Consider the following 16,543-nt stretch of genomic DNA (forward strand, 5'->3'; position numbering starts at 1 on the left):
AGGAGGGAGAAGGGGGGAGAAGGGGAGTTCAGCGCCTTTCTCAGCCCACTTGGACTCTACTTAATGTTTGACGCGCGTCGTGCGTAACGTGAAGGTCTCAGGGGTGGTTTGGGTTAAGACATAAAGCACAGTTTTATCGATTTTGCTCTTTTATCCTTACACGAGAAATGTGTCAGTGTTAAGTGTGTATATTTCTTGGGCTAAATCCTGTTATGAAGCAGTAGCGTGAATTTGAGTTTGTCTGTGTGTTACACAAACAGGAGATCGAAGAAAGATGCAAAAGAGCGTATTTTAACCATGCATCGTGGTAATAACATTGCAATACCAGTATGCTTGTTGTTCCCTGAAACGGAAATACAGCGATATATACTGGAAGGGTCAGACAGAATCTTTGAGATATTCGTATTTCGCAGTTGGTAAATCCTCTTAACTTCATGATTGCTCGAATTTCCTTTGGTGCCAGTGGATTAAAAAAAAAGTGAATAATTTATTATGGATTAACTGCAAGTGGATGCATCGATACACCCGCCAGGATCATTTGCCTTTATTGTCATTGTCACAAGAACAAGACAGTACAGGCTCTCCAACAACAATTAATAATAACTAATAAATGATAAATAAATAGTAAAATTAAAATAGTAAATACAAATTAATTTTATGTAATTTAAAGCCAGGAAGAGTTGTGTATGCGAGCCATTAAGAAGTCTGATTGCTTGTGGATGGAAACTGTTTGTCATTCCACAAGTCGTTGCTTTAATGGACCTGAACCTGTTGCCTGATGGGAGCAGCTGGAACAGGTGATGGGCAGAGTGAGAAGAGTCAGTGAGGATAGGTAGCTGCAAACAGCGGGAGGAGATGGTTGTAATATATGGAAGCTCTGCCCCAATGATCTTTCCAGCAGTTTTAATGATCCTCTGGATGGCTTCCTGTTTTTCCTTTTGTGCAGCTAAAGAGCCAGGTAGCAACACTCGCAGCACACAGGCAGAAACTGACCAACAGTCTCTGTGGTAGCTTTGCTTTCCTCTGTTTCCTGAAAGAAAAGAGGCATTGTTGGGCTTTACTGATGGCCAAAGCTGTGTTGGAGTCCCAGGATAGTTTCTTGTGAACATTATCCCCAAGAACTACAAGCTGGTGACACACACCATCTCCTTACTCTTAATGTAAAGTGCGGGATGGTTACGCAGACCTGACCTCAGGAGATCCACAATCATCTCTTTTGTTTTGCTGATATTCAGGCAGAGTGTGATCAGAGCACCAGACTGTCAATTTATCTTTCTTCCTGTAAGGCCAAACACTGTGGTCTCATTCCCACTTTGGGGACTCTATGAATTTGTGGTAAGAAATATGACTTTTAATTTTAAATTTCAATTTGTCTGTTTAGTCTTAATCTTAGTCCTGAATTTGTCTTAATTGACAAAGAGTACATTTACAACACAAGACTTAGAGATAAAGTAATAATTAAGACACAAAGTGGGTTGGGGTTCACCATGACACATTTTGAATTATCTTGCTACAGGCCATTAAGATAGTAAACTTGGAACTCTTCCAGATCTCCTCATTGTGCAGTTTTAATCACTGCTAATTAAGGCTAGGTGATCCAATTTTTAGTCCTTATTATTCCCTAAGTGTGACTTTATTCAACTAATATTTTAATACATGGCAGCACAGCAGTGTGGTGGTTAGCACTGTCGCTGTACAGCAGGAAAGTCCTTGGTTCAAATCATATCATAGTGCTTCTATGTGAAGTTTGCATGTGCTTTTTTCTGTGTCTGTTTGGGTTTTGTCCTGGTACTCTGGCTTTCTCCCCCAGTAACAAAGACATGCATGTATTAGGTTAATTGGCACATATAAATGATTGACTTATCTCCCTGTGTCAGTCCTGTAACAGATTGGTGACCTGTCCAGGATGTAGTCCACCTCTCATTCTGCGACAGTGGGTATAAGGTCCTATGACCCTGCATTGGATAAGTGAAAGTGAATGAATGGACAGATTGAAAATGCAATGGCAAGGAATGAAGGAACTTTGAGTTAATTGGCACATAAAGAGTTTAAAAGGGTTATTTGATTGGTGTTGGACAGGCAGACGTCATGGTTGCTTCTTCACTGCATCATCCATGGGAACATTTCAAAGTAGATCACAGCCAAGGTTATTCAGTCAGCTCTTTGACGCCACTGTGCCCTTTCAGGACGCCACAGTGGCAGCAGTCGTAGTCGAAGCAATCATCTAAGTAGTAATATTATTGATGTAGATTTTCAATTAAACCATGAGCAGTAAGTGTTCAAAGAGTTAAAGAACATGGGACTCAATAAACATATCAGCAGAAGTTAGGTCAGTGAAGTAGAGAATCTGCATATGTCTCTGAAATGCAAAGATGTTTTATTTTGTACCCCTCATTACACTTCTATTTTCACCATTTTTGAGAAAACATCAGAGAAAACACAAAACAATTTGCTGCGCTACAGAGATAATTATTATATGAAACAGAGGTATGAGGCAGTTCCTTTCTTCTAAAAAAAAGGCTAATGCACTAATTTATTTCCTTTGTGTTGCATAATATTTAAATCCACCAGGTATTGTAGGTGCATTATTGTAATGACCAGCATACTGAGAGCACATTTAACTAGTTCATATGCAGCCTGGTCACTCGATGTAAACAGAATAAAGTATTTGAACGCATTTAAATGACTGATGCTTGTTTTTATTTTGTCGTGCTCTTGTTCTTGGTAGGAACGAACACACTTGCACATATACACACATTTATTCTCATCCATTACAGCAGTCATTCGTCAACGGTCCAGAGGGGGAAAGACATGAAAAATATATTTTTGCTCAGCTGCATTAAGTTCTGCTGTGTTAGAGCTGCTTCCAGTCCCAGTCAGACTAGTCATATTGCCACAACATTATGATAATTGTAGCATCCGAATATTGTGTCTCACAGCATGCCTGCTGGCAAAAAAGAAGCTTCAATCATCTGGTTTTATATTAACAGAAGGTTAAAACATCCATTTACTCATCTCAGTCTGCTGTGCACATTTTACCTGAAGTGTTTCGCCATCCTCAGACTCCTTCCCAGAGAAATTTAGCTCATTTCCTTGGTCAGATCGCATAATGATAGGAAGAGCCATTGCCCACTGCAGACGTGGACTGAATTGAGTTTTTTGGCCGCTGCTACTGTAGCGTGTGCATTGTAATATTTATTGTAGAACATTGTGCCAAATGGCCGCAGACCTTTTGAATTCCTCAGGATAAAACTCAACAGACAAGTGCATTGTTTGATGGCATTGAGCAGCGAGGCGATTGTTGTTGCGTGCCTTACTGCGTTGTTGTGTGATCAGAGAGACGACATTTGATCATTCTTATTAAGTCATGTAAATGATTTATCTTTGTCTATTGCGTGTGTGTCAGACCCTCTGTGGTCTGTTTCATAACCTGTTGCAGAGATATTTACGCAAGAGTAAACTACATTACAAAAAAAGCAACATTTTCAACATTACCATAATCCAAATAATTAAACAAATTATGCTTGATTTGTTTCAGACTTATAAAAAAATACATCTTTTGATCTGCTGTCTTTCTAAATGTTTACCATTTTGTTGAAAATGGTTAAAAATCCACAGTAATACTTTTTCCCATCTCCACTGACCCGCCTGATCTATTTAAAGTTCCAGAGCCAAGACTGGAGTTATACTCGGAAATCTCAATTTCATCTAAACAGCATCCATTTGTCACATTTTTGTTCTCATTCTGAGCAGGTTCTGCTGCCTTGCTCACAGTAATCCGGAGTAGCAGTGACGAGTACAAGACTGTGGCCCTTTTTGAGTCTTAAAAATTATTTTATGTGGCATTTAACACATAGCTTTTGATGCACCACAGGAACACTGCATAAATAATATACACACGTAATCTGGTTAAATGTTGATATTCACCCCTGGGAAGGTTGAATGTAGTAAACTCCATTTAGCCTGCCAGAGTGCATGAGCTTTACTGTAAATAATGCTTCTGATTACATTTATTTAGTTAACAATATCTCCCTGGACAGTAAAATCAATCAAGGATATGTTATAATTAATCAATCATTGTGTGTTTGTGTGTGCATGTGTCGTTGATTCAAATGCGTCTCTCTCTATTTCCACATCTCTCTTTTTCCTCCTCCCCTTCAAAGTCTGCCTTACCCAATCTTTCTGTCACACTCTCGCAGACTTTGATGTATAGTTCTTGTAAGTCCACAAACGCTGGGGGCAGCCCACCATAAAATCTACAGTGAGAAGACATGAGGGATCTCCCGCAGACTTTCTCAGCCCTTCATGCCCGCTTTCTGTAAGATGCTTGAGGACATGCTCCATAATTCATATGATTGTGTCTTTTAAAGTACGACTAGTAGGAGAAGCCCAGAAGTGTCCAAAAACAAATAAGCATAAAGGAAACAGAGTTCAGGTCTGCATGTAGATATATACAGCAGACACAGGTCTGCTTTCAGTGTCACGGTTGGACGGCCCTTTCCGGACGACCCTGCTTGTGTTTATGTTTTCTGTATATGTGTTTGCTTCTCCCTCCCTGGCCCTCGGGGTTGTTTACGGAAGTGCGCGCCGTGGGAGAGGCGTGTCCTGGCGACTGTCGTCATTGGGAGTCCCTCTTCGCTGTTGCCGGCCCACCTGCAGCTGATTACCTGACCAGTGGTTGGTAATCATTCCTCCAGGCTAGAAAGGGGTATTTAACCTGGACTCACGGCGACAGTCGACGTGGGATTATTACTCCGAACTGGTATAGTCTGTGCGAGCAGTGTGAGTGTGTTATTCGGCTAGCGTGTGGCTAACGCTGGATTTTCCTTCTTCCTCCAGGAGGGGCGAGCGGAGAAGCGAGTTGGGGAGCACACACACTAAGGGAGTTACTACACGGAACGCACTGGGAGCAAGGGACGAGCACGATTGGAAAATTGCACTTTTGAATGGATTGTTGGACTTGTCTGTTTCACTGTAAATAAACGCACTGTGTTTCTGTGAGCAAGAACCGCGTCTGGGTCCCTCTTTTCCGTGACATTCAGCTGCTTGGCCTGTGTGAAAATATTTTCACCATATTGTGAGCTGGCTGGTCTGCACACATGCTCATTGACGTTTGCCGATGGATGATTACTGACTCTCTTTGCTAATCTTCTCTGTAAATTCTTCTTCTGAGTTCTTCTGTAGTCCTATTGAGATGGGTTTTCTGAGCTAGGATAAAAAAACCCAAAACAAAACCAAAAATAATAGTTCAAAGATACTTTTTAAATTATTTTAAAATTACAGTCAGAATGCTGGCTATATAGTACCAGGAAAAAGTTGTGAGGCTACTGCGTATTTTTAAATATTTTGCTAGGAAAATGGAAAGGTTCTCCATACTTCTCAAGGCTTCTTGAAGGACATTCAAAGTAATGTTGAGGTCCTGGCTCTGGGGAGGCCAGTTTGTGGCTGATAGTATTCACTTGTGTGCTTTTCTATCCAGTTATGCCTTTATTGTCATACAGAAAAATGAAGCTGGTGCCAATTGGATGCTTTCTAGGTGTTATTTTTAACAGCACTTTTCTGCATTTATAATTCCATCAATTTTCCCACACCAAACCATGAAAACACCTCCACCATGTGTTACATGTGGCTACAGATGACCTTATCTCTCTCATGACCTTGTCTGTATATACTGACAATGGTCAGTAAAACTACTGTTTTCAAATTTGGATTCATCACTCCATCAGATCTGTTACCAATGATTTTCAGTCCAGTTCTTGTGTAATTTGGTAACCTCAGCCTTTTCTCCCTATTTCCCTTCCAAAGAAGAGTGACAGCCACCCTTCCACTGAGGCCATCTCTTCAGATGAGCCTTCAGCAAGCAGTAGATGAATCAACTAAAAGGCCAATTGCATCTCTCAGGTTCTGTGTCAGGTTCTGTGTCAGGTCTTTGTCGGGTTTTCCCCCCATACAAGTACAACGACTGAACTGAAAATAAGTGAAAAAGCAGCCAATGTCCGAAGAAGAACCTGAAAGATCTTCCAAAATCTGAAGAAACATTGATCTAGACCACTTAAAAAAAACCCAAAACAAAAAACAGCAAGAAACTCTGGCCTTTTGGAAGCAGAATATAAACAACATGGGGTGCCACTCTCCTGGAAAGAGCTGAGGAGAGCCCCAGATGAGGGGTCACTCAGCAGCCGCATTGACATGCCTGTGAGCCAGCTGTGCCAGAGTGACTGAGCCCCAGGCCGAGAGGCCAAGGGCACCCCACCCCCGAAGGGGCCAGAGCAACCCCCAAATGTATTAACTGACTAAATAAATTGAAGTAATTGTATCAGAGAGTCAAGTTTAAGCTCAACATTACCTTCTCTGTGTTTAAAAGTTTGAACTCCAATATGACCTTGAATTGGGATGCTACCAGAGAGAATGTGTCAATGATGCTGGGGTCAATCTGTATTTACTAACACATGTTGAATCTATATTTTTAAACATTTCAGAAGGTTTAAAAAAAATGCAAAATTTGTGTTTTTTGGGGTTTTTTTTGTTATCACGAATTTAGGCATTATATATCCCTTCCAGTGCTTCGTTCCCCTGCTAAATCTCCCTGCTATGCATATTTTAGGGACTCTATTGATAGATTTTGAAGATTGAGTAAGCAGTTATAGATAAAGGAGATTACACTCCTTCTCAAAGGCTCAGCAGGAATCACACACACAGTTTCCCTACGAGATTCTGCAGGTGTCACAAAAAACAAACAAACGTAAAAAAAAACGTGATTATACCAAATTATTATTTCAATTTGTGAAAGTGCCTAAATGTTTCTTATGCCATTCTGTTTCCAAGTAACAAAAGAGTCATTCAAAATTGACTGGTAGTTGGAAGAAACTGGATAAGTAGAGAGTTCTTGGCCATTGTACCATTCCTTCAACAGACCTTGGGTTTTGCAAATACAGTATACCTTCTTAACATGTGTTTTTTCTTATTCCAGATAAAACAATAAATGTCATCGGATGTTAAAAAAACAACAACAAAAAAACAAATCAAAACACAAAAGAGGATTTAAAAAACAATAATAATAATAGCAAAATAGGAGTATTTTGATATAGAAACAAAACATTCAAGAGAATCTTCATTCTGATGGGATTAATTTTGCTGGCCCTGCCCAGTTACTTGTTTGGGCATTTATATTTTTTACATTTTCAAACTATTCTTCTTCTTCTATTAATTGCTGTTAATCTCTATAAAAATGTTGTCTTAAATATGATTAACTGTTACGTAAACACATTAAATACACTGAGAAATGAAACTGAGTTATTGTAACAAGAGGACAATATAACAGCAATAGTTAGTAATTAAGTAAGCTTTTCTTAAACACTTACGTAAGCCCTATTCTGTTATTTAAAACAATTAAAATAACTTGCTTAACTACACTTGTTATATATACTGCTACTTTACATAGAAAACTATTTTGAATACTTTATACTTTTACATAGCCTAGACATTATTTGAAGGGGATTTACCTGCATGCTTCGATTTTATTGTCTCTCCTGTTATATCCCCAAGTGATTTAGAATAAAGGTTTTGGCTGGGCCCATGGATGTGTTCTATCACCTGTAAATAGTTATGAGGTCAGCCAGGATGTAAAATAAGTTGATGATTCTGTACTGGACCCAAGAAGGCCCATAAATCGTTTACTTTTTAATTTGGTTCTCCTGCAGCTCTACCTTGCTCTAAAAATGCAGTGTTACATTATTTTCTGTTAAAAATCCTGCATTAAAAATACACAAAAAATATATCTGAAGATATACTTTCACTCATTTCCACTGATTTTTAAGATGCTTTAACTAATTAATACCGGCTGGTGGTTGAATCCATAACATTTTATAATCTGACTGCATGTTTTATTATGTAAATTAAAAATCAACAAAGTAATTAGTGATAACAGCTGTTAAACTGATATAGTCAAGTCTCTCACTCTTATCAGTACTTGAGGAAATGCTTCTTCTGGAACTGGTATTCACTGGAATAAATCAGGCTTTTGGGGGTTTGGGGGAGTAGGCTTGTTCTAAGTAATAACAGTGCAAACACCTAATTTAACAGTCTTCAAAATGCTGAATCAATCTTTAACAGACATTAAATTGTAATCGAATTTTGATTCCAATATTGATTAAACACCATTTAAAAAATGACACAAACTTAATTTTAAAACTAATTGTATGAAGAAGAGCTGATTGTTGTACTTTTTGGTCCTCTGTTCTGTTCTGCTTGGGAATCTAATAGATGATAAACGGGGGAGCACTGATTGACTGCAATTGAGTTACAGAAAAGACCCAACAAATGCATGGATGAATCAGTTTGGCTTTACTTAAGATTTACTTAAACCCTTTCATGTAAAAAATTGTTGTTGTTAACAATCATAAACATCGCTATTGATTAAAAGCCAAACAAGATAAAAAACAAAACAAACTAAATGATGGCATATACAATGGGCTCTAACAATAAGATATGGCATTTTGCCACATGGTGTTAACTCCAACTCTGCATTCATCCATTCAGTTTCAGGACAGCAGTGTAGGCAGAAATACCCAGACCCACTGTCTCCAGCTTTTCCAGAATGACACAGAGATTTTCTTAAGTGATCCCTGGAACATAATATCTCCATTTGCTGGGTTTGGCCCAGGTCTTTCCCCGGTAGGAGAATGAAACACTCTAACACTAGAAGGCATCGGGCATCCTAGTCAAACCATCTCAACTGTCTCCTTTTGATGTGGAGGAGTAGTAGCTTCTCTTCTCCTGTAGGACCATGCTCCCATCTCAGAAACGCTTCAGTGGAAACTCATTTCCAGTTCTTGCATCTGCATTTCTATTCTTTCACTCACTATCCACAGACCATGGCATAGATCAACCAGTTAGCAATACCTTGGCCTTTAGGTGTAGTAGGCAGAACAATGCTTTGTTCTCCTGAGCGTTTTGACTGTTTGTCAGTTACTTTAAGGCTGACTGAAGTCTTCAGGTTATGACCTCAAGAACATCTCCTGCACAAGAACTTTTGCTTCAGATACTACCTATTAGCTAACTAGCTAACTATAGTAACTAACTAGCTAACTAAATCTGAGCTAATTCCATTTGCTGGAAATCCAGACCTTAGCCAGACTGCTTAATTTCTATTCCACATTTTCATTTGAAGTTAAATTCATCACTCAAACAATGCAACATAAATGGTAGATAGATTTATGACAGACTGGCTTAAAATCATGTGGCAGCTTTTCAAGACAGAAACACACTCGGAATGTTCCCTTTAATCATCCCGTCTTAATTAATGACCAGATTAATTCAGTTAGGGGCCTAAATTGGCTTTATAGCATTATCCTACAGTATTCAGTATGGGTTACATTTCACGTGAAAGAACAGGGGAGGTTTCAGTTGTATGAATGTGATATTCATATTTAATTTATGGATCTCTCCAGCTGGTTGGTTTATACATGATGCCACACACTGTGCAGCTTTTTCTCCTGAGAGATTCTGCATGTGTGAAATGTATATTGATCTCAATATGTATTTGTAATTAGTGGCAATACTACGATTAGACGATTGATTAAATCTGTAACAGGCCAGCTGTAGCACAGTATAATGAAATCTGATTATGTTAGCTGAAAGAGCTGCATGCAGACAAGCTACACCGCTGCTGTAAAAAAGATGAATGTCAGAAGGTGCAACGTGTCCGCCTCCTTCTTCTTAGTCCTCCTGAGTGTGAAAAAAAAGGAAAAAAAGAAAAACAACATATATTGGATAGTGAAATGAGAGGCCAAGAGGTTGGGCATGCAATACATACACATCTTTCCTTTCTTTTGTCCATATTAATCAGACTGGAGAGTAATCCTGATGGTTCCTTCCGCCCGGAGGTTTTGTGAGTGTGTCCTAGATTGGAAGTGGTTCTCTGAAATTGTGCCTGGGGCTCATCTACACCTATCCTGAGGTAATCTTTTTTCTCATCCGCCATGTCCATCCAGCTGCACACGATGGTACCATGTCCTGCATGGAAAAAAACTAAAAAAAAAACCCAACTTGTTCATATCTTTCTACAAGTAAATAGAGATTTTTGTCTCAGCACACCTCTGATTTTTATGTTTAATTCTAAGGAAGCGTTACTCTATGTTCTCTGTGTCACTTTCCTGCTCTCCTGTTGCACAGGAGTAGGGTCAGTTCCGCTTTTCCTTCAAAGTTAATAACTGTCAGCAAAGGAAGGAATAGTTAGCATTAACTGGTTTGTCACAATTGAGTGTTGCCGTGACTGAAGGACAGAAATGCATTCATCTACGCCTTTAATGTCCTCCACACATCTCTCAAGGACATTCTGTCAGGCAACATTTGTTATTGCACATAGGCGTTGCTCTGGCGGACTCTGCTATGGACCACCAGCGCAATACAACAGCTGTCTTCCCAAAAGGTTGTGTTAGATTTGTTGCTGAAAGAAGCCTGTAAAGTTGTTTTTTTCTTCTTCTTTTAATTGCTTTTATCTGTTATCACACAATAACACACAGGACAACAAGAATCATTTTAATGTGTTTTATTGAATGTGAAAGAACATTGTGGAACTACTGGGATTTCTCATACAACTGATACAACAGTTAAACACTGTCATCGCTGCTGTGTCATTAAAAAAATCCTCATAACTACCATCCATAATTATCAATGTGAATATAATATTGATTTAGATTTAGAACACAAAACATAAACAACTGCTTTTTGGAAACTAGTCTGTGCATTCGAAACAGTGACAGGAAACCTTGCATGTGTTTCCCCACACTCATAGAAATGGCAGCTCATGTGCTTTTATAATCATATTATCCCCCGCCCATTAATCTCTGTTTTAATCTCAGTAACCTTGGAATAAATGGATTCTGTGATTTTTATTTTCAGATGATTCTGAAGTTACATTTCAGGTGCAATGAAATACAACTGCATGTATATAGAACTTTTTTAGTCTTACTGCACCCCCTCAAAGCACTTTTAAATACAAGTCACACTTTAATTATACATTCATATACATTAATTTCATATTAAAATTGTGACTTAACATAACCTAATCTAACCCAGTGTCTTTGAATTGAGAGAAAGCCAGAGGAAACCCATGCAGGATTAGAAAGAACATGCAAACAGGCACCAGCTGGGATTTGAACCAAGAACCTTCTTCCCATGAGAAAACACTGCTAATCCTGCTGCCCTATTAAAGAGTGTGTGTCTGTGTTCAGGCAGCATTTCTCAAGACACCCTCTGACCTCTGTTCTTCATGTGTACTATATACGTATTATCACTCCTACCGTATTTTTCGGACTATAAGGCGCACTTAAAATTCGTTAATTTTAAGCTACGAAGCCACACCGCTTCATGGATTGTCGGAGCATTATGGGTACCGTAGTCAGGAGCCTCGTGGAGTAATCCAGGAGAAAACTCTGCTTCATGTCCCAAAGTCAAACGAACACTGTGGCATCACTGAGAGTTAAAAACTGTCTAAATTCTTTCATCTTTAATAAAATGATCAGTGTTGCTGCTTTATCAGTTGTAACAATAAAGTTTAAGATCCAGGCATCCATAAAAACAGAATTTATTAAATTTATCGGAGTGGAAGTTACCAGGAAGTTAGCTCGCTAGTTTCCACCTAAACATGATGTACCATGTTCTGACTGAGAAATTTCTGAAAGAATTAAAAGGTACAGCTCTGCTATCACTTCCAACATAAATGAAGACAGGAAACTAAACAGCAGTGACTTTTGTAGGGTTACTGAAATTGGACTAGCTGGTGTGGTAATGGTGGTAATGATGTGCTACGTGATAGCTAGCGACACATCTATGTTAGCATAACATAAACACAGTGAAGCTGGAGGATGAACACTAACTTTTTTCCTCTCGATGAACGTTAACGTGAGGCTTCCAGATGGTTAGGGACAAATACAATCGCATGGCAGGATGCTGTAAACCACAGGTGTCGAACTCCAGGTCTCGAGGGCTGGTGTCCCGCAGGTTTTAGATGTGTCCTTGATCCAACACAGCTGATTTAAATGGCTAAATGACCTTCTCAGCATGTCTTGAAGTTCTCCAGAGGCCTGATAATGAACTAATCATCTGATTCAGGTGTGTTGAAACAGGGTGAGATCTAAAACCTGCAGGACACCAGCCCTCGAGGCCTGGAGTTCAACACCTCTGGACCAAGCTTCAGTCAGGAGAACCACTGAGATAATCCATCCACAATACGAGGTTAGTCATGAATATACTGCAACAACATGGGAATAGAGCAGCTGCGAGAGAATTCACCATTAATGAATCAATGGAACAGAAGTGGAGGAAGCAAGAAGAATGATTTGAGTAAAGTTTGACTTATCTGACTGCGCATTATAATCCAGTTCACCTTGTGGTCCAAAAAATACATTATGTTGTTTTCACTGATTCAAAATTCCCTCATGATCATTTGAAGACCATTAGGTTTGTCTCTCTGCAGAAACCTGGGCAAATATAGTAGAAACACAGACAGTTCTCATAGTGTCAAAGTACCCGGTGAACTCTATCCATAGAAAATGCACAGACATGGCATATACACTTTCAAGATTCCATAAAAAACACAAATGTATTTGATTATATTCATCCTTGTAATCCTAAATTTCATCTGAACAGATGTGGGTCAAATTTAACAAAAATTAGTAGCACCTGTACAAAAGAATAAAACAATTTTTTGTGTGCATGTTGGATCACTTTAGGAAATCCATCCATCCATCCATCTCTTTCATTTATGCAATTCAAGGTCTCGGGGGACTGGAGACCCCATCTGTCATGGGGCAGGAGGCAGGGTACGCCCTATACAGGTTTCCACTTCATCCTGGGCTTGAAACCACCAGCTGGGGCCTTTGTGTGCCGAGTTTGCATGTTGCCCCTGTGTCTATGTTGGTTTTCTCTCTGGGTACTCTGGCCTTCTCCCACAGTTCACAGAGATGCAATTTGTGATTGCATATCTCTGTGAAGTGCTTTGAATGTATAGATTTGAATTTTTAAAATGTGACTTGTAACTTTTGAGTTGCCAGTAAGACTAGAAAAGTGCTATCTATGTACTTTACATTGTTGTTCAGTGCTGTGATATGTAAGTTTTCATTTTTTCTGTACTTTATTGTACCACATTGTGTTACTATTGCTTGATATTTTCTCACACAAAAGGTAAATAATAGTTTTGTCTGTGTGTAATGTAGAATGTATCAGAATATAGAGTATTCACTCTGACACACCATCTAAATAGGTCGACCTCCTTGGTTTTACACACTGTCAAAGGAACTTGTCATTTTGGTGGCGACGGCTTTTTCCAGTGATACAAAAAGGTTCTGGATGAATTACAGCAATCTGCAGCACATGAGCTGTTTGGAGAAATCCAAAAACAATGTTTTGAAAAATGTGCCAAAGCATTTGGGAGCATTCCAAATTTAAAACCCCCTCTCTCATTCTTATTCGCTTGTTTTTTGTTTTCAATTTTATTGTGCCTTAACATCAAAAACAGTTATGAAGTAAGAAATCAAGAAACTACTTCTAGAAACATGTTCCATTTGCAGCATTAGAGAGTGACCCTCATTGCACGTAGAACTGGGAAAAAAGCAAGCTGTTAGGGTAAGACTATTGTATTTAGAAGATTAGTATTTAGGATTTAGGATTTCATTCTTGAGTTAATCTTCCTTAAATCCCATCATGGCCATTCAGTCTAAATAACTGTTTGAACTGGAGATCTCAAAGACATCAGTTCTCCAAGCAACTTGCTGCTGTTTTTACTTAGGGTCTACTAAATCAAACACAGTAGATTTAATTTTCCCCCAACCCAGAATGAAGCTGTTATCATTAACCCACTTTAATGATAGAAAGCTCAATCCTAAGATGTTCTTGTGGACATTTTAGGTCCCTCAGCCCAGCAATAATGGCTGAATAAGCATGAAAACAGCTTATATGGACAGTTTGTGATACAAAGGGGGGAAAGTCCTCCATACATGAGCATGGGGTGCCTGAAAAGTGAAAGGTCAGCAGGTAGTGAACCATTAATTTCTTGTCTCTGGTAGTTTTTGATGAGATAAAAGAGGAAAATTACCCACAGGTAGGATTCATCAGTATGACAATCCAGAGGTCATAGGAATAACTATGGTTATGCACTGTTCTTATGTCCTCTTTATTTGGCATTTTCTAGTGTTAGATTGACAATATATGCAGATTTTCTGAGCTACTGGGAAGTCAAAGCCTATGCCCAGTCAGTCAAACAGCTATGTTATTCTCAGCTGATCAACGACATTGTTCATATATATATATATATATATATATATATATATATATATATATATATATATATATATATATATATAAAAACACCCAGCACGCCCCTGCGGGCGGTTTATCCTTCAAGCTCGGGTCCTCTACCAGAGGCCTGGGAGCTTGAGGGTCCTGCGCAGTATCTTAGCTGTTCCCAGGACTGCGCTCTTCTGGACAGAGATCTCCGATGTTATTCCCGGGATCTGCTGGAGCCACTCGCCTAGCTTGGGAGTCACCACACCTAGTGCTCCGATTATCACGGGGACCACCGTTACCTTCACCCTCCACATCCTCTCGAGCTCTTCTCTGAGCCCTATATATATATATATATATATATATATATATATATATATATATATATATATATATATATATATATATGTATATATATATATGAATAAAATAGTAAAACAGGGTCAATGACTGTTTTTCGTTTTTTGAGTAAGAATCTAGTGGGCACGACAAACTGTTTTGAGGCGTGTTTGCTTCTTTGAGATGTTCACAATGGCTTAGTTTGAGATTGCATTCTTTTGATTTACACTTTATGCAAATGTTGTTCCAACTTTTGTTTTTGTTTTGGAGTTTTGGTTGTAGAACACTGAATGTGTGTGAGGGGTTGTTTGTTACCCTTTCATTTAAGAAAAGGTCATACAAGTATGGCTCAGATGCATAAGCTTGCTCACCTGCAAAGGCAGTTAGGGACTCATTCACTGGTAATTATACGATATCGGGTTCAGCTGGCCCTTGGCTTACTGCAGATAACAAGGTATTAGAGATGATGAAAGGCCCAAGAGATTGTACGAAGTCATGCATAAGAGTACAAGTCCAACTGCCAGACTTGTGCAGAGACACTAATTGGGTGTAAACATTAGGAACTGGAATGGAAGGGTGAGAGATGACATTAAAAGGATTATCACAGCTGTAGCTTTGGTAGGAATTAACTAGTTCTTATTACAGAATGTAATTATGCTTTGTCAGGTTTAATGCGTATATCTGTGTTAACCTTATGGTCACTGCGGTGAAAATACCTCTCCGGAAAATAAACAGAAAAAAAAACATACAAAATTTCAAATGCTACATGGTTAAAAACATTGTGTTTGATTTGATCGGCACAGCCCTCTTCAACACAGTAAAATAAGCAAACTAGATTCCTCCCATGACTTTTAATATCTTTTAATATATGACTTTAATAACGACTTTTACCTTTTTTCCTGATTACTTATTTATAGAAACATAGCACAGATGAGTGTGCTCTGCTTTGAGCTTTCAAAATATTCAATTTCTCCCTTTGATTCCTCCGTTAAATTAACATTAATGGAATAATCAGAGTGCAAGTAAACAAACTTCACAGCGTTTCTCTGCTGCTTCAGAGAACGAGTATTTGCAAGGGTCCAGATTGCGGCTGAGTGACTTCCTTTATTTTTGAGATAATTTTCAATCTTGTAGAAAGGAGTGACTGACCAGCCATCTGCTACTTTTTTAAGTGTGCCAAAAAATATTTATTAATATGAGATTTTAGTCAGTTATAGCTAAATATTTCTTTGCACAAGTTTTTTTAATAATAATTTTGCACACAAAACATTTCATTGGGTCTGCACAGTTGTCTCACAACAATAAAGTCCTGTGTTTGAATCCAGTGGCCAGCTGGGATCTTTTATTGTGACAGTTGCTCTGATATGTAGAAAACCTGCATTTGATGTTTTTCAAATTCAAATTCAAATTCAAATTTTTATTTGTCACGTACACAGTCATACACAGTACGATATGTAGTGAAATGCTTGGACAACTGCTCGTGACCTAAAGAAAACAAAAAAGGAAAAGGCTATGAATAAGATAGGAAATAAATATGAAAAATTAAAAAGGGTAAATTTAACTAGGAAGGAATAAAATATAAATTAAGGTTAAAAATGAAATAACTGTACAACACAAATTAGAATGAAGGGTAAATTTAACTGGGAAGAATAAGATAAAGATAAATATATAAATTAAAGTTGAAAATAAAATAACTGTACAACAAAATACACAATATAGAACTATATAAGAATGTATGAAGAAATCTAAATATAAATAAATATATACACAATAACAGCAGCTGTACAAGTATTAACCGGAAATGAAGAATATAGTGACCAGTGTTGTGCAAAACCAAAGTCCAGAAAGTCCAGTGTGTGTGTAAGAACTGTATGTGTGTACTGACCCACACATACAGTTCTGTGTGGTGGTGTGATTGAGA

Source organism: Rhamphochromis sp. 'chilingali' (assembly GCF_963969265.1).
Source record: "Rhamphochromis sp. 'chilingali' genome assembly, chromosome: 2".
In the NCBI taxonomy this organism is placed as follows: Eukaryota; Metazoa; Chordata; class Actinopteri; order Cichliformes; family Cichlidae; genus Rhamphochromis; species Rhamphochromis sp. 'chilingali'.